This window comes from Pseudorca crassidens, chromosome 9 (genome assembly GCF_039906515.1).
Source record: "Pseudorca crassidens isolate mPseCra1 chromosome 9, mPseCra1.hap1, whole genome shotgun sequence".
NCBI lineage: Eukaryota > Metazoa > Chordata > Mammalia > Artiodactyla > Delphinidae > Pseudorca > Pseudorca crassidens.
Window position 1 is genome coordinate 70,161,355 of NC_090304.1, and position 26,209 is coordinate 70,187,563.

Genomic DNA, 26,209 nt, shown 5'->3' on the forward strand with positions numbered 1-26,209 from the left:
CTGGGATAAAGGGTTAACAAGACAGACAATTTCCCTTTTCATCTCACAGAGCTCATCACTTACAGGAAGTAGACAAACATAAGTAACAATTTTTGTAAATATTTCTGGAACTTGAAAAGTCATAGCCTCTATCTTTAGGACAGAATTTGATATATATGAGTCAGGTCTATTTTATTATGTCGTTTAGGTCTTATAAACCCTTATCTTTTACTTACTTGCTCTGTCATGGGCTGAAAATGGTGAACTAAAGTCTCCATTTACTGATATGCTTCTATTGCTCTTTGTAGTTCCTGTAATTTTTGTTGAGAAAAATGGGATTTTTATACATATCCATAATTTTTAGATCTTCATCATGAATTACATACTTTATCATCATGTGTCCTTTCTCCCTCTTATATTTTGTTCCCATTCAACTTTAACAGTGAGGCTGTGAACACTGCTTCCTTCTTCTCTGACAGTGTCATTTTTTCATGTTTACAGATATAAGTATTTAAAGCTGTGAATGTTCCTCTCAGCACTCCTTTAATGGTATTGTTATTTTCCACATGTATCACTGACATACATTTTGCCCATCCTTTTACTTTCAACTGTTCTGAATCACTTCAAGGTGTATCTTTTTTTATATAGCATATACTTGGGTTTTCCTTATAATCCAATTTGAGCCTTTTTCTTTAAGTATATCTGGACCGTTTACATTTACAGATAGGATGGCTGTTTGGTCTTGCTTCTGTCATCATGTTTTACATTCCACGAACTATTTCCATTGATGCTTTAAAATAACTTCCAATATATGGCTTGTCTCCTTTGCTCATGTCTGTGTTCTGATCATTCAAAAAATTTTTACGTTGTCTTACCTTTCAGCGGTTATCTTATTGATGAACCCTCTATTTCTTAGCTTCTATCTACTGACACCATATATAAAAAATAAAATAATAGTATGCTTTTACTTCCTCATACTCTCCTCTCCGCTAAATTAGCTGATTATTTCTATTTATTCTTTCAGTACTTACCTTTATACTTTAAAGTATATTACTGGGTTTTCCTGGTGGCGCAGTGGTTAAGAATCCGCCTGCCAATGCAGGGGACACAGGTTCAAGCCCTGATCCGGGAAGATGCCACATGCCGCAGAGCAACTAAGCCTGTGAGCCACAACTACTGACCCTGCGCTCTAGAGCCCGCGTGCCACAACTACTGAGCTCGCGTGCTGCAACTACTGAAACCCGCACGCCTAGAGCCTGTGTTCCACAACAAGAGAAGCCACTGCAATGAGAAGCATGCACACCCCGCTTGCTGCAACTAGAGAAAGCCCACGTGCAGCAATGAAGAAACAATGCAGACAAAAATAAATAAATTGAAAAAGTATATTATGAACTTTTTTACTCCTAATAATAAAAGAGTAAGAAATCAGAACACTTATGCCATCTCTTACCTTCTCTTACTTCCAACTTTTGTAACTGTAACTTCCACTGTGGATCCTGTCTTCATCCTATAGCAAATTCCTTTGCTGTGATTTCTCATTTACCGCTTGTTTGGAGCTTATCCTCTTGCAGTTTTTTCATAAAATGCTCGTAAGAAATACAGTCCTTAATTTTCCCATGTTTATAAACGTCGATGTATTACACTCAAACATAAGTGGCAGTCTGACATATTCCCTCACTAGAGTATACACTACACAGGCAGGAACGTGTGTCTGTTTTGCTCACTGGTGTATCTCCGATGCCAAGAACAATAGCTGGCACATAGTTGCACTATAAATATTTGTTAAATGAACAATATACAAAGGAAAATTACAAAAAAGATTTGGGGTTGGGCTTTTTCCTTCTGAGAATTTTGTCAGCATGGCTTTTCTAGTGCCAAATGGTAAAAGAGAGAAGTTTGAGGCCTCTCTGATTTCTACCCCAGTACAATTTAGTTTTGGTTTTCAGCAATTTGACCTTGAGGTGCCTAAGTGTCATTTTCTTTGTGTTTAATCTTACTTGAAATTGTTATACATCTTGAATCTATGGGTTTATATTTTTCATCAAATTTGAAAATGTTTAAGCTAGTTTTTATTTCTGTACCATGTGTGCTCTTAAAAAAATCTTTATTCTCTCTTGAGTGAAAAGATCTATATTTATCTACTAGATCAAGTTCATTAATTTTACAATTCAAATCTATATCTCTGCTCTTTTCAGCTTTTGATCTATCCATTTCTGCACGGTATATCTTAAAATCTTCAACTAAAACTTTCTAGTCTGGTGATAGTCACTTGCTTTATATATTTTGAGGCTATATTGTTAGCAACACACATATCCACGATAAAATATCATTTGTTACTACTAATATATGACACCCTTTACCCCTTATGGCATATTCATCTTATAACTGTTTTGCTAATGTTAAAATTGCTGCCATGGCTTTTGTTCAATCTGCCTGACATATATTTTTTCCATCTTTTAAATTTTCAATCTTTAGTATACTTTTGCTTTAAATATATCTTTTGTAGATATTGCTACATCTTTTAAAACCCAACCTGGGAGGACTGTGTGAGGCAGGGAATTACAATGTCTCTGGAGAATGTGGGTGGATGAACTAAATGGAAGACTTTCAATTAACCAGTAATGCAGTAAGAGGCAGAAGTAACTCCAGGTGGAGGGCCTTGCAGGAGGAGTTCATCGTGGGCTTTCTTAATTTATTCCAATCCAAACGAGTTGATGCCTTGGGAGTTGGGCCTTATCCCCAAGAGTTCACTGTGCTTTCTGAAAGAGTGGCTGTGATCCGTGTGGCCAGCTGTGCTTTGTTTCAGTTGGAAAAGGAACAGTCACAGGTTGGAGAAGTTTCCTTCCTGGGAGCGTTCAAAGAGACAACCTTCACGCAATGATTAGGAAGTGAACAAAAGAAGGAGAGAGACCCTTAACCGTGGCATCACTGAGCACCCAAAGCTCACTCCGGTCTACCTTCCTGAAGTTATTACTCAACAGCTCAAGTGATTAAAAGCTTTTCGAAAAGACTGGCTCCTTTCCACAGAACTGGCAGGCGGGGGGATAATACAGATGACCCAACTGACATACTCTGAAGTCAGAAACATTTGCCTTGTAGAGTAATGAGAAAATACTCAGAACATAAGAGGACAGCCTGGCTACTGCATGACATAGACTCATAAGGAAAAATTAAGCCTGATGCAGTGGGTGAGGCAGAACATATGTGCACAACTGCTCTTCCCTGATCTCTGAAGCACACGGGCAGGTGGGACAGGCCTCCGAGGATGTGCAAGCCCCTACCCAATCCTAGTACAGATGTTCTGGAAGGGTTGAGGAAGGTACTCATCTATCTCCTTGATCCAAAGATTCTGTATCTGATTTTTAATGCGTAAGCAAGTCCATGACAAATATTGTCGAGCAGGGGTCTCCAACCCCAGGGCCTCAGACCACTACCGGTCCGCGGCCTGTTAGGAACCAGGCCACACAGCAGGAGGTGAGCAGTGAGCGAGCGAAGCTTCATCTGTATTTACAGCCGCTCCCCATCGCTCCCATTACCGCCTGAACCATCCCCCCACCCCCAGTCCACGGAAAAATTGTCTTCCACGAAACCAGTCCCTGGTGCCAAAAAGGCTGGAGACCGCTGTTGTAGAGAACACAGAATTAAAGGTGGTTCCTGAAAAAGAAATTGCATTCAAAGTAAGGCAGACATCTTCCGGTGACAGAGCATGTGGGGCATTTTCAACACGGAGCTATAAAAGATAAATATATTCATGTATATGCACACACACAAATACATACACACACACATATATGTGATGGCAGCCTTCCAAAACGAAATCCAAGAGCCATAATTGACTTCCTTCTTTTTCTACCTCTAGCAAGTAAATAATGATGTAAGATCCTTTGGGGGGAAAGGGAAAGACAATCATCTCTTTAATCTTCCTAAACAAACCTGAGGCAGGTTAAAAACCATCTCCAATTTACAGATGAGTCTGGCTACAGGTTTCCTTCCTGTTACCTCATGAAGGATGCAGGAAGGAAAGACGGGAGTGTGCTGCTCTGCCTTTGAACCGACTGAGAAGGAATTAAGCTGGCGGTTTTAGAATCAGCAGATACACAAATACATCTTGGTATGATTTTCTTAAAAGACAACAAGTGACGCCTTTCAAACCGATGACAATGGTTTCTATTCCTGTTTCTAATCTGATTCCTCTTTTGGAATTTGCTCTTCGAGAAATGTTAGGCTTTGAAATGAGGACCCCGAAAGCCAAGAGCCCCAGATCCTGCTGCAGAACCCCAGCATGACCTTCTGTGAAACTCCTAATAAATCACTCGGTTTTACCTTGAAGCCATTGAATAACTGAGCACAATTTGGAAGCTGGTGTCTCAAATCATCACCCAGTGCCTCCACATGAGAGTACCATTTACCCTGAGAATTGTTCAATTCCACCCAGCAAGTCCACAGTAAATTGGCACCTCGTTCCTGCCAGGAGGGGGCTCACATCAAAGTTATGTTAACTTTCAGAAGTCCATCTTCAGCCTGCTTTCACCAAGCCTGCCTGGTAATTGCCTTCACCTGAAAATCCAGTGCAACTCCACCGGGCTTCCCGATGGACAACAAAGAGAAAAACAGTGGGAGAAAATAAGGGCCAGAAGCACCTCAGGATCTGTCATCCAGTGTGAGGTCTTGTGTCAGTCTGGCAAGTGACACCCTGGGAGGCTGGCCTTCCTTCATGCATGTCCTGTGAGGTTTGAACGCACTGACAAACAGAGAATGGCTATTTATTGAGCATCTACTATGTCCTAGGAACAATGTCACACCCCTTTTTTATTTCCATTTATCCTCCCAACATCCTCTACATAGTTAAAATGAACCTTACCTGACAGATGTGGGGCAACTACAGCTCAGGTCACGGGACCTGACTGAGGTCATCTGGTTAGAAAATGGTGGGGTGAGGATTCACACGTGTCTTTGCTTCCCAAACCTCAGGCTCTTTTCACATCACACCCGAAATGTCCTAAGCACGAATACTGAGATGCTTTTCTAAGGAGCCCACAAAACAGGTATTTCTCCTTGATCGCTACAGGGTGAGAGATTGAGCAGGGTGTCAGACACTCAGTGGGTAAAGCTAAACTATGGCCTGTTGGTCCAAAGATGGCATCTAAGGTTGTTCACGGCAGCTGTGGGCAAGTGAGAGCTGTTCACACACCTCGGCAGGAAAGCTTACTTTAGGCTGGGAGAGTGGAGAGGGGGAAATTAGTGTTTATTAAGAGGTAACAGGTCTTCATAATGAAGACCATGGACTCTGGAGCCAGACTGCCCGGGTTTAAATCCCATCTCCTGTTCTGCTGCAGAATAATCCGGTGTGCGTGTGCACAGGAAGGTGTCTGCGTGTGAGGGGCAGTGGAGATGGGTGAGCAGGAGTGGCCATGTGTGGCGGTTTGCTGAAGCTGGTCGAGGTGTACATGAGGTATATTGTATTACTGTTCTATTTTTGTGTATGTGCGAAACTTCCCATAAAAAAAGCATTAAAATAAACAAACCTGGGTTCCTCCGCTGACTAGCTGTATGACATCAACAAGTCCTTTGGCCCACCTCAGTTTCCTCAGCAGTAACATTGAGCGCTAACAGTACCTACTCCTAGGGCTATATGAGAAATAAATGAGTTAATACGTGGAAAACTGCATATATACATTACCTGATTACATGAATACATGTGAAATGCTAGAAATTACTACAGAGTAACTACTACATCCCAGGTGCTAAACTTGGCATCACAAATGTATTATTTCCATTGATTCCTCCCAACAATCCTACGAGGCAAGAGAGCCTCCATTTTCACAGGAGGAAGTGGACTGAGAGGGGCTCTGGCAGCAAAACCTGCATAAAAAGTCAGGCTGGCTCTAAAAGCCTTGTTTCCCCTAGAGGCCCACTTCCCTGAAAGTGCCTGGACTGCCTATTACAGATGGGGAAACTGAGCTCCGGGGGTTTGGGAAATCCACAGCTCTGAGGGGTAGGCTGGAAACTGAACACAGATGAGGCCAGGACCCAGCACAGCCTGGGCTCTTCCTTCTGGAGCGGACAGGCTGTCCTCACACAGGCTGTCCTTGGGGAGGGAGGTGGCGGAGCTCTGCATTTCGTGGCTAAGTGGCCATCGTGAGGGCGGGGATGGTGCAGAAGCCCCGCCCCCTCCTTCACCCCAATGAGCCGTCCTGGGGGCAGCAGGCTCCAGGCTTTCTCAGACCAGCAAGCACTAAGGCTCCTCAGAGAACCAAATAAGGGGGAGGAAAACGGAAACCTAAGAGGAACTTGATGCTAGCAGCCTCTGCATTTGATAAATGTTTCAGCGAATCTCTTTCCAGGGCCACAGGCACTGGAGTGAACGTGGGGCAGCACAGGGTCTCCCTCGGAGGCCCGCAGAGCTCCGTCGGCCCTGCCCAGCCCAGCATCCGAGCTTCAGCTGGAGCCCTTCCTTCCAGCAGCTGCTTCGTCTTCTTAGAGACTCACTCCAAGACGCTCCATGCCCCCAGAACACACCTGTGCAATCAGTGAGCGAGTCATGCAGCCACCGAGATTAGACAAGCACTTGTCTCCCCACAGATCTCCCCCTAATCAGCAATGACAGAGGAGCAGACACCCTCAGAGCAGTTACCACGCATCTGACTTCCAAAAGGGGCCCACTCCACCAGCCACCAGGACGGCTAACCATGCCCTAAAATACAATGAAGCAACCCTTCCAGCACAGCCAATTTGCATCCCAAACTCAGCTGGACTGTTGACAATTTGTACCCCTGCAGGAACTGAACCAAGCCTGACCTTTACCTCCAGGACCACGTCTGTGCTGCTGCTGTTCGCTAAAAGCAGTTGTGGTCTCATTCCAATTAGAACTCTTATTTTTGCTGAAACGGACCAATTCATGCATCCTTTCTGGCCCTCTCAAGAGTCTCTCAAACTTAAAATGAGCCAGTCAAAAAACACAATGTTACCGGAAGTGATTCACAGCAGGGAGTGAAGGGGGAGATGGAGAAAGCCCAGAGGACTTTAGGTGAGAGGGACATACTTCCCAGCCAGGGGACCCGCACGGACAGCACCTTCCTGTGCTCCCGGGAGAGCAAGGCCACCTCCTGGCAAAACAAAGTAAACATCCAGTTTAAGGCTATTATCTCCTTTATTCAAAAAATAAATATTTCACTTTTGAGTCGACATATTTCAAATCACATGAAGCACAGAGAAGAAATACAGTCCCTTTGGAAATCATGAACACGTGTAGCAAAGAGTCATGTTCAAAGCAAAGGGGATGGGGTGAGCACTGATTCCAACTGATCCATGACCCAGAGATTCCTCCTCTCACCAGGCGGAGCTACGTATCGATTGTAGGCGAGAAACACACGCGCGCGCGCGCACACACACACACACACACACACACACACACACACACACACGGCTTTGAAGTCTGAAAGGCACATGAAGTGGACCATAAGGTGTGTGGCACATTCACTGATAAAGCGTTCCCTATTCCCTCCCAAGAAAAGTGGAGAAACTTTAATCAAGTCACAGACCAGAGAAGACGGGGTCCTCTGGCTCAGAGCTCAGCATCACGAAAATCTCTGCGGATGAAAGCCATTCTTCTTCTGCTCTCCCCTCCCGTGCCTCCGCTCTGGGGGGGAGGTCCCTCACTCGGTGATGGCGGGGCGCGTGGCCACGTACACGAACACCACGATCAGCAGCACGACCACAGCCAGCGTGGGCAGCACCACCGTGGTGATCTGCTGCCGGGCCTCCTGCATGGCCTGCTTTCGCTCCTTCTTATCCTTGGACGTCTCCTTCTTGGGCTTCCCCTTGAGCTGCCGCATCTTTCCTAGGGGATGCTAGGAGGGTGCGTCCGGAGAGGGATTTGAAGGAAGGGTCACGCTCCTCCGGTCAAGGTGCAGAATCTCCTGTAGAGAGAACCATGATCAAGAATGAACGGAGTGAAAGGAAAAGGAATCGCAAAGGCAAAGGCAAACGCTAAACCAGGAAGAGTATCTGCAACTTAGCAGCCCAAGGATTAAGGACAGGAGAGGTCTTGTAGCCCCTCTGAGTGGTGGGTGGTAGAGCTAAGCAGGATGCTCCTGGGGCTCTATCACCGTCAGCGCTTCTGCAGGTGTGCTGTGCACAGGTGACCGGCACACTGAGACAGGGCCTCTCAGCTCCAGGGGCAGCTGGCCAGGCGCTGGGCACCAGATGAACAAGACTGCTTTCATGACACGAAGGGACTGGGAAGCACTAACTATGCCGCCTCCTCTCAGCAGCAAGGGGGGCACCCTTCTCCCTTCCAAGGCTCCACCTATTTACTTCACTGTTCTAAATCCTACCATCTCCCCGGCTAACCTCCAGCGCTGAACCGCCGGCAGCCTGCAGATCCCAGGACCGTGGCTCCCTTCCTGCCCGAGCCCAGGGCCTGATCGCAGGCTGCGGCAGCCTCACTGGGGCCGAAGAGAGCCCGGAGGCACCGACTTTTCTGATCTCCATTTGATCCTTTACCCATCCACCCAAACCTTCCTGAGCACCTCCTATGTGCCAGGCTCTGCTCGAGGCGTGGAGGAAGAGGTGGAACACAGAGCCCACGGTCTAGGGGTGCACCCTAGGTTGCGAGCAGAGTCGAGAGCTGGGTCAGACAGACGATAAAGAGAGACCAGCTGAGCCTTCGGTCCAGCCACCCACTCAGCCTAGGATCTCGTAAATTCTGTGCCCCGTGGAGGTGCTCAGGCGGTGAAGCGGTGCTGTCAGGGGCCTGGGGGATGAATCGAAGGCCGTGGGTAACTATAGAGCAACAGCTCCATACGAGTCCGATTCGGAGCTTTACGCAACAGAAACAGACTTTGGCTGATTCAAGTTGAGATGGAGTTTACACAGAGGCCTTTGGCACCTCGTAGGATCCCCAGAAAAGAGGACCTGGCTCAGGAAATGAGCAGGGCAAGGAGCTGTGCAGCCGTCACCTGAGCCCCACTCACACCACGAGCCTGGAGGAGGCCTCAGGCTGTATCATCACCTGGACACTGCCGCTGGAGCAGGGGGCGCCGAGGCCACCACTACTGCCCCTGGAAACCAGACGGAGCTGCTGTCACTGCCTTCAGGACGAATTCTCCAGGGCCCTGGCTTCTGTGTCACCAGGTGCATGTGACCAGCCCAGCTGAGACCCAATATACCCGCAGCCTAGCCTTCCAACCTCTATAAGCAGGGGGAGTGTTTCTAAACACAGTGAAGGAGTGGGGGGGGGGTTGGCTGCTGGGCAGGGAAATGAAGCAGACAAATGTCCTTCATAAAACATCCTGGGGGACTGGTAGAGAGGCGCTCTCTGAGGCAGACGAGCAGTGTACACCAATACTCCTCTAACAGAGAGAATTTGTATCATGATACTGTGTACCCAGTTTTGCCCCAGGACAGTGGGTGGCCTGTCACCACCCTGATGAGGAAGATGACATTTACACCTAAGTGAACATGTCAAGTGGCAGGCAGGACGTGGAATGTGGGTTCCGAGGCGGGAAAAGTCTTGTGCGAATCTCCCTGTCGGTAGAGGGATCCTAATCTCACCACTCCTCTCATCCCCGATTGGACCCCGGAAATTTTTTCCTATTCTCCATAATCAGGTGCAGTTTCTCCTGGTGCAAGAGGGCTGAAATTATTGCCGTGGAATGACATGATGCCAGCCAAAAGCAAATATTAAAGTTCTGGAGAGCCCCATTTAGGCAAATTTACGCCTTCTATCAGGCTTTTGAAAATAGCCACTCTTAATTTCCTTAAGACCTGACAGGTGTAGGAACCCCCAGCTTTACAAATTCTCCTTTTCAAATCTTTCAGAGAACTTGCAGGCAGGCCTGGGTTCAAACTAAGGACATACAACTTCCGGGCTGAACGGCTTTGGGCTTCAGGAGGCCTCGATGTCATCATGTGAACAATGAGGACAATTTCTCTCTCGGAAGGAGTGACTGAGGGTTTGAAAAGAAAACACTCCTCATGGTGCTTGGCCCGCCCACACCTGGCAGGACGGGCCGGCCAGCCGGACGCAGTCGCTTCCTCCCTCCCCACCCCTTGCCCGCTCCGGGGCCCTGGTCAGAGCTCACGGAGCTCACCAGCCTCAGCCGCCCCCCGGGGAGGTGGCGTAATAGCAGTGCCCCGCCCACAGGACCGTGGTGAGGAGGAGACAAGAATCCCGGTAACACGGCACCTGGCACGGAAGGCACCGGATCCACGTGAGCTGACGCTCCCGAAGCCCACCCAACAGACAGCCTGCGGGGAGACGGGCAGGCTCGTTACCCCCGCTCGGAGATGAGGACACCAAGGGGCAAGAGGAAAAACGTCTTGCGCACAGTCAGCTGGTCTGTAAAGAGTATCTAACAGAGCAGTGGATGGCATCCCTTGTCCAAAGCTATGAGCCATGGTCTGTGCTCTCCCTGACACAGCTGCACGAGATTGTCTAAAAAGAGGCCATTGGCAGCACCCTGATTTGTAGCTATTTCCCTGTGGACCTAATGGCCTGTGAAAAGAGGAGGACCCCGCTGTGGCCCGTCGCCCAGCCCCCCACAGGGCCCCTCACAGGACCCCTCACTGGACTCTTCCACAGGACCCTTCACAGGATTCTCCCACAGGACCCTCACAGGGCACGCCCCCCCGCCCCCACAGAGGACTGGCCGCAGGCAGGTAGCCCCAGAGGCCCAGAGTTAACAAGGGCCCCAGCCCCACCCCTTTGGCTGCTGGCTGCATCCTCCCACAGAGGTGTGGTGGACATACATGGGCAGCAGCCCCCGTGACGACCAGCTCTTGACACCTGTGAGATGCATTCAGAAGTTCTCCAAGGCTTAAAAAAAGGCCTCGTCACTGGGGACAGTGCCGGTCTGGGTCAGGATTTAAAGGACAAACGCGCCAGCCTGAAGTCTGGGGTCTTGGTCAGGCTCCAGTGGGTGGCCTCCCTGATCTCACTCACCTGAGCTGTGGGCCTCAAACCGCAGCCCCGCACTTTCCCTGGGGCTGAAGAGAGAGTGGTGACGATGGAGGGAAAACACCTCTGAGATGACAGCTGAGGCAAGGGAAAAGGGCCCAGCAGGACACAGGCTGGGGAAGAGCCGCAGGCAGAGGGAGCGGAAGGAACCAGAAGGGTGACAGGAGGGGAAGTGCAGAGGGCGCAGAGGCCAGGCCATCCTCAGGCTGGCGGGCCACTGTGAGGAGTCGGGTTTCACTCCGAAAGCAGCACGAGGCCCTGAAGGGCTTCACGCGGGGAGGTGCAAGTTTCAAAAAGCTCCTCTGGCCGGTCTGTGGAGACTGGGGTACAGGGGAATGAAAAGGGAGGCCCTTAGAGCAGGGCAGGGAGGGCCCGTGCTGATGGACAGGAGGATGGAGTGGGCTTTTATTTGGGGGGTACCTAATGGCAGATGAGACGTGGCGCGTGAGGGAAAGAGAATAATGGGTGGACCTAAGGTCTGGAGCTTGGGCACCTGGCTGCATGGTGATCCGGCCTTATGAGGTGAAGGGAGAATGGCAGGAAGGGGCGATGGATTTGAGAAAGGACATTAAGTGCTCTGTTCACATCTATCCATGTGTGAGGATGCCTATTAGACATCACCATGGCAATATCAAGGAGGCGGTTGAGGACATGAGTCAAGAGCTCGGTCTGAGCTGAAGATCTATATTTGGAAGTCATCAGCCACGGATGAGGTGAGCTCACCAAGGACAAGGTAGATGGAGATGAGGGCCAGGCCCGAGCCCTGAGCATGTGACAGTCAGAGAACAGGAGGGGAAGGGCAAGCAAAGGAGCCTGTGGAGAAGACGCAAGTGAAGAGAGAACAGAAGTGTGGACCCAGGGACCAAGAGTGAAGAAGAGAGCACGGCTTCCAAACGCCGCCGAGACAAAGTGAAGGTAAGGCAGCGGCCATTGGATCCGGCGGCTTGGAGAACTGACCAGAGGAACGTCAGTGGAGTGGGCCAATCAGCCTCTATCTCAGACATCTAAACCAAGAAACATGAAGGCACACAAGCTGGAAAATCCTGCAGATGGGGGCCATCCGATGCCACGTGCGGAAGACAACAGAGGAAGCCAAGCTGGGGAGAGGAGACGGGAGGCGAGGGGAGCGCTCTGAGAGCTGGACACTGGGGACTCTGCTCTTACCTTTCCAGCACAGCCCCGGCAAGGCCCAGCTCTATACAGGCTCCTGAGTTGAGTTATGCTGACCTGTTTCTGACTCTTAGGATAGACATCTCTTTGAACTTGAGCTGGCTCCAGTGGGTCTCTGTACCTTCCAGTGAAGGAGCCCCGGCTAAAATGATTACTCCAGTTTTGCAAATGAGGAGTCCAAAGCCTTGCCACTGTCACAGAATTAGGGGTGTCAGAGTCAAAAGTCAAACGCACATCAGCCTGACCCCGAAGCCTGAAGAGTCAGCATCCTCCAGTGCCTTCCCCACGTACCTTCCCAGCCCTTTACCCACTCTGGGGCCACGTCATTGCTCACCAGCCCCTTGCAGAGAGGAAATCAGAGATGAAGCTTGTAAGGTGCAGTCTGGCTCTTTCCCAGCAAGCAGCCCAGGCAGGACAGAGAAGCCACTAGCCGAGTTCCAGCTTCACAACCCGACCACGACTGCCACCTGGCCACCCCCTGCCTCTGGCTCCCCTAACCAAGGGATCGGAAACTTCACAAACACTTGAGTTCCACCGGTGCCCCTCCCCCACCAACAAGCCCATGGCAACTGGTCAGCACTGGAATGTTCCAACCGGTCCCCAGGGTGCGTGGGCAGGTGGGCGGGGGGGCAGAGAGGAAGGGGAAACACATCCTTTCTGACAGAATCATTTTATGATTTTTTGGCTGATCGTTCCAGTCCTTTTTCTATATACATATATATACGTATACTGTGCACACACACGCTTATTAAAATCCTTATGTATATTTCTTCCTACTTAGAAATCATAATGTACATGACAGCCTTAGAACCTATTAGGAAAACAGCCAGGAGCAGAGGTAAGAACGTGGGTTTGAAACCAGGTTTGAGCCTCAGCTCTGCCATGTCTAGTTATACAACCCCGGGCAATGTACTTAATCTCTCATGTCCTGACTTTCCTCCTCTGTAAAATGGGATAAGGAAACCTGCTTTGTAGAGTCATCGGGAGAGAAAGATTGAAGTATTATCTGAGGTATTGATTAACAGGGCAAACCAGATGCTCAGTAAATGGTACAGAGTAACTCCCTTTCCAGGGAGGTTTTTCCAGTGCAGATGCACGTACGGAGGGAGGTACCAGGGAATGCTGCCCTTTTTCTGGTTTTGAACCATATAACCCCTGGGTGATGGACCCCCCCCCCCCCCCCAGTTTCTCTCTCTTCCCTGCTGAAAACCACCGGTTACCAGTCTGCTGCTGGGCAGGTTTTCCCAGAGGCTTGATGGGAGAAGAAGGTTGGCTTGGGCAATTGAGGGACGGTTCAGAATCACAGCGACCACCCCCAGCTCCCGGATCCCAGAAGGCTGATGCTGCACTGCCCAGTATGGCAGCCACTCGTCACATGCGGCTACTAGCGCTGGAAATGTGGCTGTGGGCCAAACTGAGCTGTAGTGTGACATACACACCGGAGTTTGAAGACTCCGTACCAAAAGAGAGAATATAAACTGTCTCATTAAAATCTTCCATACTAATTACGAGAAATGATACCATTTTGGATATACTGGGTTCGATAAAACGTATTATTAAATTAATTTCCCCTGGTTTTTCTTCACTGTCTTAACGTGGGCGACTCAAAAGCTTCAGATTCCATGAGTGGCTCACATGACACTTCAACTGGGCAGTGCTGTGCCTGCCCCATGCAATACGCACCAGGTCCAGCCCCCTGATAAGCTTCCCACATCACAGCCTCAACTCACAGCGGTGAGGACGCCGGGGCCCTCACAGCCCCGCCCTAATGGAGCTCTCCAGCCTCATCATACCTCACATGACCACGGCTACCAACACGCCTGAGTGCCCACCCCACACGCTCACATCCCATGCCCGTGCCCTCCCCCATGCACCAGCATCCTCCTGGTATAGACGCTCATCCTTGGTCACCCCTGTGCCTGGCCTTCAGCACTCCCTCCTCAGTGCCGTCTCGGCACTCGGTTTATGCCTTTATTGCAGCACTGACCGGTGGCCGCCGCCTAACTGGCTGGGCCCCTGATGTCCCCACTGGACTAAGCACTCATCTGGGAGCAAATGTGTCTTGCTAGGAATAATACTGCCCTGGGCTGGCAGGACGCCTCTCACATAACAGGTGCTCAGCAAGCATCTCTGGATCGAACACCAAAGCTGGAGGACAAGCAGTCATCTTATGTACTAAGCACAGAGTTACAGCAGAAAATTCTACAGGAGAGGAGAAAAGGTTATAGCAGAAGATAATAAACCAGCTAGCTACCACTTAGAAATGCTCATTTCATTCTCAACACAAGATTGGTATTCTCACTCCCATTTTACGTGAAGAAGATGAGATTCAGAAAAGTATGGGGACCTCCCTGATGGTGTAGTGGTTAAGAATCTGCCTGCCAATGCAGGCGACACAGGTTTGATCCCTGCTCTGGAAAGACTCCACACGCCACGGAGCAATGAAGCTCGTGCACCACAACTACTGAGCCTGTGCTCCAGAGCCCGTGAGCCACAACTACTGAGCCCGCATGCCACAACTACTGAAGCCCACATGCCTAGAGCCCGTGCGCCACAACAAGAGAAGGTACCGCAATGAGAAGCCCGTGCACTGCAACAAAGAGTAGCCCCTGCTCGCCGCAACTAGAGAAAGCCCGCACGCAGCAACAAAGACCCAACACAGCCAAAAATAAATAAATAAAATAAATAAATTTATGAAAAAATAAAAAAAGAAAAGTATGGTGACTTGCCCAAGATCAAAGACCATTAGGAAACCAGCACAGTCTCAACCCTAGTATAAAATCCATAACAATCACTCATTAAATATTGAGTGAATGAATGGACTGAGGATCTGAACTCAGACCTAATTCCAAAGTGCACCCATCCTCTCTGCATGACCCCACAGTGACAGTGCCTCCAGGTCAGCCCACAATTAGGAACAGTAGCTATCACATCCCGAAGGCTCACTACCTGTCAGGCTACCTCACTAAAGCCCTCTACGAACACGCAAACCGCACTGCGCACTACCTGTCTGGCTACCGCACTAAAGCCCTCTACAAACACGCAAACCGCACTGCGGCTTTTATCCCATTTTTCAGACAAGGGAACTGAGGCTCAGAGAAGGGAAGGGCCCAGGTAGTAAGTCAGAGTGCATCTGGGATTCAGACCCAGCTCTGTCTGCCTCCCATCCAACCCAGCTGCCTCCAGGTAGCCAGGCCATCCCATGGAGTCACGGGACACAGGGTCAAGAGTCCACGGCGGGCTCCTGCCCGTCAACTCAGGAGGCTGAGGACACGAGGAGGGAGGGTATGTGAGCAGAAGCACAGGCCCTCCAGGTGCTTGTCTCACTTGGCAGCGGATAAAGCCTGTTCCTTACTTGCTCCGACTCCCAGAAGCTGTCCTGGGCTTAAAGACGCACTGCAGGTTGCTTGAACTCTCATGTGGGCCAGGCTGCTCGGTAGGAAGGCCCCCAGGATGTCCCAGGCTGTTGCAGGGCCGCCCGTTAAGTGGCCGCAGACTGTGTCGGCTGCACCCACTCCTCCCCACACAGTCAATGCAAGGACAGACACCCGGCCCAGGTGGCGGCCCGCCTGGAGGGCCGCTCCCAGGGATGGAGGCCAGAGACTGCCCGCCCATCCTCCACGCTGTCCACCTTTTCAAAGCCCTGCAGCTCTCCTGTCTCCAGAAAAGGCGGTGTAAGATGCTCACTGAGAAAATGGCTGCGTTTTTCTCCTACAGCAAAATCAGGAACACAAATGAATAAACAACACGTAAGAAGGGTGTATGTGGGGCAGATCTCCACCAGCTCTTCTCTTGGCTGTGTCATTATAAACATGAGGCATCAGGAGGGCTGCACCACTCCATGCTCTACACCGTGAGCCCAGGGAAGCTGCCCTGAGTTCAGGGAAACCTAAATTGCGTGCCGAGAACAGCAGCTCTGTGGCTCATGGAGTGTGCTCACTTCACTGTACGTCCCTGGGGTTTAGCCGTAATGGGCCGTGATCACCTCACTTCTGTCTGCCGCAGAGACGGGGACAGGGGTTGGGCAGGCTGCCAGGAGAACTGACCGGGATGGGGCTCCCGACACCCGCTAGGCACCAGCTGATAACACAAGCGCCTTCCCGGGAACACAGACGTGAGCAGTGACAGCCACGCACGCTGGCTCCAGCGCCCCGCTGCCGACCGGCCTCAGAGGTCGGGGAGCTCCCGACCGGCCGGCCTGTGGGGAGGGTCAGAGCCACAGACGGAAGCTGACAGGCACAAACACGTGTACATACTTCTCTCACCGAGGGTGAAGGAAGAAGAAACTATGTAATTCGGTGGCAGTGTCAGCTACTCCTAAATAAAAACCCGAGAACACAAAAGAACTTTGGGGTGGGTTGCTGCATAACACAGACATAAAGAGCTAGGGTTCTCAGTAAATCGGATAAGTAACATTCCTGCAAAGTGCTTTCCTGTGCAGTATTCATTTCCTCCTCATGGTAACTCTTTACCTTACCTATTATTGTCCTTTTTTCACAAGAAAAATAGCAGACAGAGCAATTAAGCTCACGTCTGGGTGTTAATCCCCATCCTGGCACTTCTGGGGTCTGTGGCCCTTAGACCTTCAATTACTCTGTCTGTAAAACAGGGATAAAACTACCTAGCGTTTAAATATTTTTTGAGCATCAACTGTATGTCGGGAGACATGCTGGGTAGTTTACAGGGAATGTGGGAGACAGACAACCAACAAATGAACAGAATATGTGTCAGATGATGCTACGTGTTTTAGAGAAAATAAAGGTTGGGGGAAGAGAGGCTGCAAAATTAGAGAAATCAATCAAGGAAGGCTTCATGAGAAAGTGACACCGGACCAGAGGCTCAAAGGAGGTGAGGAAGTGACCTGTGCCAGACGGGGGCCACCGGAGGGCTCTGCTTGTGCTAAGGAAAAGCACTGCTGGACGACTGACTGCAGGGGGCAAGGGCTGAAGCCAGGAGCTCGGTGAGGACATGAGTGAATTATTCAGGAGGTACGTGGTGGCTTGGTCCCAGGGAGGGGCAGATGTAGGGAAAAGTGGTCGGGTACTTTGAGGGGACAGCCAACAAGATTCACCAGCAGATTGGAACTGGAGTGTGAAAACATAAAATGATGAAAGGCTCTATGGCCCAAGGAAGTGCAGGAATGGCGGCACCACGTAGGGGTGTGGGGACAATGGGATGCGTCAAGTCTGAGACGCGATTAGCTGTCCCCAGTGGAGACACTGAGCAGGCAGCTGGATGCATGAGGCTGTGCTTGGGGAGAGAGCTGGGCTGGAGACAGCAGCGTGGCAGCTGTCAGCACTGCAAGCCGCCAGGCTGGGGAGCGAGCGCAGACAGAGAAGGGCCAGTGCGCTCTGAGGTTTCGGACTTGCAGAGTTGAAGAGCAACGAGTAAGAGACTAAAAGGGTATGAAAGGAAGAAAACTGAAAGCGTAAGGTGTCTTGGAAGGCAAGTGCAGAAAGTGTTCCAGGAAGAAGGAGCCGCTCATCAGGCTTGGTCACGTATAGGTAATCGGTGACCTGAGGGGAGAGTTTTGGTGGGGTGGCGAGGTGGGGAGGGGGCCCGGATCTGAGGGGTCGCAGGGAGGGAGGGAGCAGGCTAGAGAACGGAGACCACGAGTCACCAACGCTTCTCAAGGCAGGACCCGGGGGCTGAGTGTCTACACTGCAATCCCAGTCCTGCCGTTTATCAGCCCTGTGACCTCGGGCAAGTTCCCTAATCTTTCCGTGCCTCACATTTCTCATCTGAAAAATGGGGAGAATAATCCCTTAAGGAATTGGTATATGAGAAGAATGCCTGGCCCGTAGTATTTACTATGTAAGTATCGTCATCCATCAGCAACGTCATCCTCATCGTCACTATGAAAATAGGGTCAGAATCAGAAGGGGATATAAGGACAAGAGTTTTGTTCTACTTGTTTGTTTTTTAAGGCACTTATAGAATGTTTGTGTCACAGGGGAAGATGGATCAGGAGAAGGAAGGAAAAAGAAGTGCTGGCGAGCGGCCCAGGGGAGCTGGAGCACCAGCTGGGCTGGCCCCGGATGGGCCCAAGGTGATGGTGGGAGTCTGTGCAAGTTCTCGCAGGGCTATTGCTGGTTCTCGGTGAAATGGGAAGAAGGTCATCAGCTTGGGAGGCAGGAAGAGGGAGGAGATGCTGGAGTCTGAAGAGAGAGAAGCTCTGAAACAGCGGGCAAGCGGGATGGATGCATCGGAGCACGACGGGTGACCACCAGCCTGCAGTCAGAGGCCTCAGAGCTTAGAGCAAGGCGGCTGGGGGCTGGCACCAACGCGCAGGTGCAGGTACAGGGGATGGAGTCGGGGGATGTTAGACTTAACCAGGACAGGATTTTGTCAGGCCACTATGACACAAGGTGAGGGTTACATGAGATTGCAAAAGAAAAGCGCCTGGCCCAGGACCTGGCATCTGAAGCGCTGCCGCTGTTCAGGCTTCAGCGGCCTGTCCAAGGAGCCCCACTCCCTCCACGTGCGCCTCCCTGACCCCCAACACACACAGAGCTCAGGAGCGGAAAACTCTGCAGGAGCCTCAATTCTGTTCGTTCCACTAAGCCAATTCCCTCCCTTTTCTGTTCAAGCTACTGTCACATTTCCCAGGCCTCTCCTGCTGGTCTCAGAGAACAAAGAAGGTCACGCGAGGGCAGACTAGTCCCCGCACGCTTCTTCCAAGAACCAGCGGTGAAGAGGCTCTCCCAGCCTTGGGGAAATATTGGCTTTCCGGGACCTGCCTTGCAATTCCACCAAGCTCTGCAGGTGCGGCTCAACCATCAGTTCCTCCCACTGAAGACGGGTGGGCAAAAAAGCCTTTGATGATCTCGTTATGTAACCCAGACAAGTTAGAGTTAAATTCACAGCGATCAGCAACTTCAAGCACAGTAATTTGTTTTCACTCGTTGACCTGAAGCAAACTCAACCACGGAAAGGACAAAGGAGATGACTAAACAGAAACGAAGTTAAGTGAAATTCCCGTAAGAAGGTACAAAACACTGCTTTGAAACGGTTAAGATGCACAGAAAGAAATACAATTAACAGCACAAACTAAAACCAAAGTTTTATGCCATGGTATGTAAGCTTATTATGTGCAACACACTCGGAAATTTTCACCTTTGTTTCATTTCATTAGAAAAAAATGTCAGTTTAATCCCATGGAAAGTGACTTGCCTTCGAAAAACACTGGATGGAGAAGACCTCAAGGCAGGAAGGGCTGGTAAGTGTTTCAATCCCATTCCCAGGAGAAGTCACCGAAACACCCTGACAGTCTTTCTACCTTGATGAATAATAAGCTCCTAGGAGAATGAAAGGAAGTAATGAACGAGAAAACTTACAAGCTCTTCTAGGTGTGGTCATTCCTTAACTAGCAATTCTTTACCCAAACCTGCAGGTTCTCTCGATTTCATGTGCTATTCAATTAGGTACTTTAAGACAGCAGGTACTAAAAGCAAGAGTCACTAATTTATCCCTTTGTTATTGACAGCTCAACTCTGGCAGCTCAAGACTAAGGTGAGGTTGGGGGGAAATTCATGAAGACATGCACACCAGCCAATTGTATGCACTGTTTTGGATTTTTTTTTCAGGCAGTGCTTCTCTAACTTTTCCATCTCAAATATGGAGAGGGGACATTCATTCCTGGAGGCCAAGTCTGGGGCAAAGCCACTGCAAGAATAAAATTTTAATTGTGTCTTATTTTAAATGTCAAGCGATCATATATAGCATTATCCCCTGCTGTTTACTCGTGACGGGCATGGCACTGTGATAAGAGCCTGCCGTGGCTCTCACTGCGTCCCAGGCTCCCATCTTAGAGGCGAGAAATGGGGTTTTGAGAGGTTATGTAACTTACCCAGGACCACGAAGCAAATAAGTGGTGGGACAGATTCAAACGCACCCAATCTGGTTCCAGAGCCCTGCTTGTAACCACGAAGCTATGTTGAATTCTCCTCCAACAACCAACCATATTTGTTTTAATATTCTTTAAATGTTATTTCCCCCAAACCTTTGGGTAAACAGGACCCACACACACCCCAGGGCTCTGCCTACACGCTGGGGAACGCTCCGGGCATGCAGAGCCACAGGTCCACCAGAACTCCCCTGCCTTCCTCACACTCCTGTGGCCAGGAGCGGGCTCACAGCCCTTCTCTCCCAGACGCGGAGCACCGTCCTCATGTTCTCTTAGGCATGAGCTTCATTAACAACCAACATATCACAAGCACCAGTTGTTTATGGCATTTTCAAAATGAAAAATTCATCCCTAAGCTAAATTACAGCAAGTTAATTACAGCGCCTGGCTGATGGCACACATACTGAGAGACAGTGAGGGACTGGCGGAAGCGTCAAATGCAAACAGCAGCCGCAACTAACATGCGCCCAAGGCTGCACGCCTGGGCCTTCCTCAGATACAGAGACTGGGGCTCACCCCGCCCAGAGGGCCAGCTTCAGAAAGAGACGGGCAAGCTCTCACATCCATTCATTTATTCCACAGACACCTGCTGGGCACCTAAGTGTTGGGGACGAGCCAATCACACAGTCACTCACTCACCAATTCATTCCATCAAACACTTAGCGGGCACCTACCACAGGCCAGGCACTGCTCAACTGCTGTGCATATACAGACGGATGAACTGACTGGTCCATCTCATCAGGTACTGATTCACCTCGATGCGCTAGGCACTGTCCGGGCAGCGGGGATGGAATAATGAACAACACAAAGTTCTGGCTCTGACGGAACGTACATTCCAGGAAAAGGAGGCAGACGAGAGACAAATAAATATGTCGCGTGTCAAGGAGTGAAGTGCTGTGAAGGAAGACAAAGCAGCGTAAGGTGACAGAGAGCGGGGGACGTGCTGTAGTACAGACAGCATTACAAGGGGCTGCATCTCTGATTAGAGAGCAGAGGCCACAAAACAAGGTGGGAGCAAGCCTCGAGCAGAACTAGGGCAGGAGGGCGCCTGAAACGAGTGTGCCTCTGCAGCACCGCGATGCAGGGTCACGGGGGCCTGCGGCTGACAGCCGGTGAGCCAGAGGAGGAGCAGAGGCGAGCAGATCACTCCAAAGAGGACGCTACAGACCCGCTGGCGAAGGCTCCAAGCCCATCATCTGTGCTTCACTGCAGGCCCCGACCGCTGCCAAAATCCAAATACTCTGCAAAAGGCAGGCGGTAAACTGGGCTGCTAGCCAATATTTACCCGGTGGCATGCCAGGTGTTCTCTGGAGTCTCCGAAGGGTCAGCTTGGGGTCGGGGGAGGAGAAGGACCCCATCAGACAACGAACTCGGGCTGCTGAAGTGGGGTCTGCCACTAACAAAGTGATACATATTTGATCTTTAATTTGAAGCCCGCCTTGTTTGCTGAACCTTAAGCCTGTTTACCAACCTGAACGGTTGATGAGGACGGTTTGGGCAAAGGGCACAGAACAAGAGGCCCTGGAGCGCTGAAGATGAAATCGGCTTTGCTGATTCTGCCTGTGGCCCATCTGCAGGCGCCACAGAGACCCCGCTGACCACGGTGAGGCTGCTTCCTAAGGCAGCCCTGGTCTCCTTCACCTCCGCTTCCCCCCGCCGCCCTCACCAGGGCCTGATTATTCTCCTCCTGCCCCAACTCTAGATCCCACCCCCCACCTCCAAGTGAAATCAACGCTGCACCCATACCCAGAGCCCGTCTGTCCTCCCCGCCCTCACCGAGGCCTCACCCCGCACGTCTTCCTGCTTCCAGCCTCCCCATTCCTCAGTGCAGCCGTTACTCCTGTCCCGCTGCACGTGGTACAGAACAAGCCAACGCGCACTTATGCCTGGGGCTTCTCGTCGTGGCCTGCATCACACACTGTCTCTGCTGAGAAAACTTGTCTGATCCCCTTAGTCAAAATTAGGGGCCCTTTCACCTACTTCTACACCTTTAAAATAACCCTTCTTCCGTTCCCCCTTTTCTTTTCAGAGTTCATCATTTCTGTCCACCTCCCCCACCAGGGGTTCAGTAAGTATTTGATGAATGATCTAAGCCTGTTCCTCTTGCTAATGATGCCCAGGCCAGAGGTTTGGGGGTTTTCCTCGATGTCTCCCCTCCCCCCATCCCCTGTATCAAATTGTCCCCCAAGACCTACCAACCCCTCTTCCTAAACATCTCCCAGCACATCCTCCCGCTTCATCCCCACTACCAGTAGGCCCTCGTCTGGTTCATGCGGATTTCTGCAACAGCCTAACCTGTGTTTCCCTGCCTTACCTCGCCGCTTTCTCAAGCCCTAAATAGTACAAACACTTCTAAATCCCTCTAAAATCACTGCCCGTGGATGGGTGTGGGCCCGCCCCACACACTCTCCCCTTCCCAGCAAAACATATGCAGTGGTTAACTGTGAAGAATCACCGTAGAAGCAAATGCAGGAGAGGTGCACGTCTGCTTCAGGAAAGGGGTACGAATGACTCGTTTAAATCTCACACGTGTTTTAAAGTCCAGTTGTTGGAAACTTGTTAGCCAAAACACATCCCTGGTGTAAATATGCACCACTTCCCTCTTCAAGGTAAACAACCAACCAAATGGTGCTAAACTAATAATGAGAAAGCCGAGCTAACAGTGATTGACAATTAAACATCTAGATTCCTAGCAATTAAAAACTGTCACAAATTCAAGACGGTGGTGACAGTGCACTCTTAGGGTACTGTTTCCAAATTCTACGGGAAATCCAAGGGCCTGTGTAAGTCCACGCTCCATGGGAGCCTGGAACACACCGCTGCGTGCGTGGCGAGGCAGCCAGACTCCTAGTGGAGGATGAGGCAGTCATCCAGAAACTCCAGCCTGCAGTACAGTCGTCCCTCGGGATCCGCAAGCGGTGGGTTCCAGGACCCCGCCTCCCCCATGTACCCAAGTCCCTTCTATAAAATGGCATAGTATTTGCATATAAGCTACGGCACATCCTCCCATATACTTTAAATCATCTCTAGATTACTTGTAATACCTAATACAATGTAAATGCTATGTGAATAGGCTGGTATGTGGCAAATTCAACTTTTGCTTTTCGGAACTTTCTGGCATTTTTTTTCCCAAATATTTTCTATCCATGGTTGGTTGAATCCCCCAGTGCAGAACCTGCATGGAGGATGGACTGTAATTTAACATCAATCACATTTTTTTTTTGTGGTTTTATCTAGATGAAATTTATTCAAGATAACCTTAATCTTGAGATTTATTCTTAAGATTATGTACAACTTTATGAAGTATTGAAAGTTCATGAAAATAGAAAAGTTCAGCATTAGCAAACAGTACATAGTATTATGTATTAAATTCTCATTAAATTTAAGTAAGTTGCACTTTGCCATTTATTTTATATTGGAAGTAGTTTTGAAGATGACCCATTGAACCCTATTTAGGAGGTTGAGAACCCTGTGACTGACCTTGGTGGGCTTCCACTTTAGATGCAGGTGGGTTTTGCCTCTTCTGAGGGAGGAAGGCATCTTGTAAGTTAGAGACAGTGGCCATCGCATCATATCCAATCCTTAAAATCGCACCATTACCCTGTTTGTTTGTTTTTTTTCCAGTAACTTTTAATGACATCCCTGTGATTACTAGTAGATAGCCTGCAGTCATGCCTTAAACTTGGGAGTCTGTGGAATTTTGAGTCCCACACCTGTGGGAATTGATGAAAGGACTTGCGTGTCTGAATCAGATCACTGCCATCCAGGAGGGAGCCTCAGAAGTAGAGACCCAGCCTACAGAATCCCTACTGTAAAATCAAACGTCCAGGATCTCCCCAGTGTAAAGTCCCCCGGGAGCATTCCACTGCATGGAACGCGACCTGGAAAATCAGTCACTGCGATCTGCCGAGGAAGTCAAAAGTGAAAGGGCAAAGCATCTCACAAGTTACTTCAACATGATGGCAGCAATGCTGTGGGATCTCCAGCCAGGCCCGGAGCCCAGATCGCACAGTCCCCTCTGTGGGCCATGCTGGGCACATGGGATCCATCCCAGTGCGGGAGGAGGTCACTGACAGCTTTGAGCAAGGGAGTGAGATGATATGACAAGCATTGTTAAAGATGCCCTGGGTCCAACATGGTGAGCAGAATGGAGGGAAAGTGGAAGCAGGGCAACCGTTCAAAGGCCTTTGCAGTGATTCAGGCAAATGACGATGTCACTGGACTTGGGAGACGGATGTGGAAGGGCAGCCAGAAGAATTCAAGATCTGCTTCAGAAGCACCACTAGGACTTGGTGATTTGGAGGAAGAGAAAGGTGAGAGATAACAGATGACTCCCCAGTTTCTGGCTTGAGAAAGTGAATTAACAGCTGTGCACCTTAATGAAATGGGGGGAAGGGAGGTCTGGAAAGGGTCTGTGATAGGAGAGCAAGAGTTGAAACTGAGGTGCGCATGACCTATCCAAGTTCACTAGCTGCTATCAAAGGTATAAAAGGACCTACAAAGCACAGAGGAGTCGTGTGGAGCGATGGACGCCTGGGGCCGTTCTCACAGGTGATCCTTCCCACCTTCCTCTCGGGGTGCTCGTGTGTCCACCACTGTGCCAGCTCAAGGTGGGGGGGTGCACCACACAGGGAGCTCATGGGGCCAAACTCGGCCAGGACATGTGCAAGCTGCTTCTAAGATGATCTCCAGTAGTAAAGCAGATACCACCAGCTTTGGGGCTGAGAAAACAGTGCTGTTAACAGTAAAATGGGATTTGCATCACACCACAATGGGAAGTAAAGTATGTAGCCTGATAATTCTTCAATTACAAGCATCGTGACAGGTCTGCTGATTTCTTGACACTGATGTTTTCAAGGAGTCCCGGCAGAAGGGTTTCGGTATCTAGCCCTGTGCCCTGACAGTTCCGCTGCTGGGTTGTACCATCCTGTTTGGGGGATTCCAAGTAGAATCTCCCCCAGGAAAATGTTAATCTAAGGCAGTACAGATGTAGAGGAAGGTCTCTCTCTCAAAAAAACACCGGAGAAGATGGCCTTTTTTAGGAAAACAATGACTCACTGAAATCACATCCTGCTCTTAAGTTAACACGCTCCCTTCTGGACCGGAACCTGGTTTCCTATCATGATGGGTCTATTTTCCAATCTCTTTGACGATCTGCTTTCTAATTAAAAGTTGAGCCATTTTTTTAAAAATCACAGTTAACTAAACAATTCTACATGGCAATAAAGCAGTGTGCTCTGCCACCTTGACTGATGGTACCATCTGCAATTATTTAAAGGAGAAGGCAAGGGAAGAAAGGCATTAGATACAGCTAGATTAAGCTGCTCTAGCCCCTGTGAGTGTCTTCCTATGTATTCCTAGAGTAAGACAGCACAGCATTCATGTAAACTAATGAAAAGTTCCTGCATTTAAATAAACCCCAACCAAAATAAAACTTATAAGACTGATTGGAAGGTCTCGGGAGGAAGAGACCTACTTTTTCAAGAAAGCAGCATGGCTGGCGGTAGAGGAAACACCAGGGTCAGATGGCATCTCTCCACAGCAGGCCAAAGCTCCCCCCACTGAGAGGAACACTGGAGTGGGTGAGACAGAGCCCCTGGGTTCTGTGACAGCAGCGGCTGCTTCCAAGGGGAATGCGCAAGGTGGCGCAGGGGAGAGAAAAACCAGACGCCGTTCGCGTTGGCGACGTGGCTTCACGCAGGACGCCTAGCTGCTCTGAGCCTGTTTACTGAAATGGGAAGTTACCGTTTGCCCCTGCCTGTTTCCTAGAATTGGTAGGAGAAGAAACTCTGGTGCTGTGTGTAGAAGCACCCTCTAAAAGGAGAAGAACTCCTCAAATGGAAGAGACAACTGCTGGTTACTGTCAGGTAGGAAAGGCTGGGACAAGTCCTCTTAAGAGGATAGTGACCAACAAAACAGATAACATTACATGACATTCCTACATTAGTGAGGAAAGTGTTCAGGATATTCAGCAGGTGCAGTAAAAGCAGGTGAGAAAAGGAATCCGCTGACTCAATGATTTAAAGCAAAAAAGGTTTGGAGCAGGGAGGTGGGTTCAGATGCAACTGTCTGTTGATTGAGGTAGCTCGGAAGATCATACGGATGGATGGATGGATGGATGAATGGATTGATGGATGGATGGATGGATGGATGGATGGATGGATGGATGGATGGATGGATGGATGGGGGAGGGC

At 49.8% G+C, this 26,209-nt stretch overlaps 1 long non-coding RNA gene across 1 annotated transcript in view; it reads right to left on the bottom strand.

Annotated features, from left to right (window-relative positions):
- Nucleotides 1-7,812: 7,812 nt before the first annotated feature.
- LOC137230731 (uncharacterized) overlaps nt 7,813-26,209 on the bottom strand; it is a 69,272-nt gene continuing 50,875 nt past the window's right edge. Inside the window, exon 3 of the long non-coding RNA XR_010946235.1 lies at nt 7,813-7,898. This is a non-coding gene — a long non-coding RNA (uncharacterized lncRNA). The remainder of the gene's footprint in view (nt 7,899-26,209) is intronic.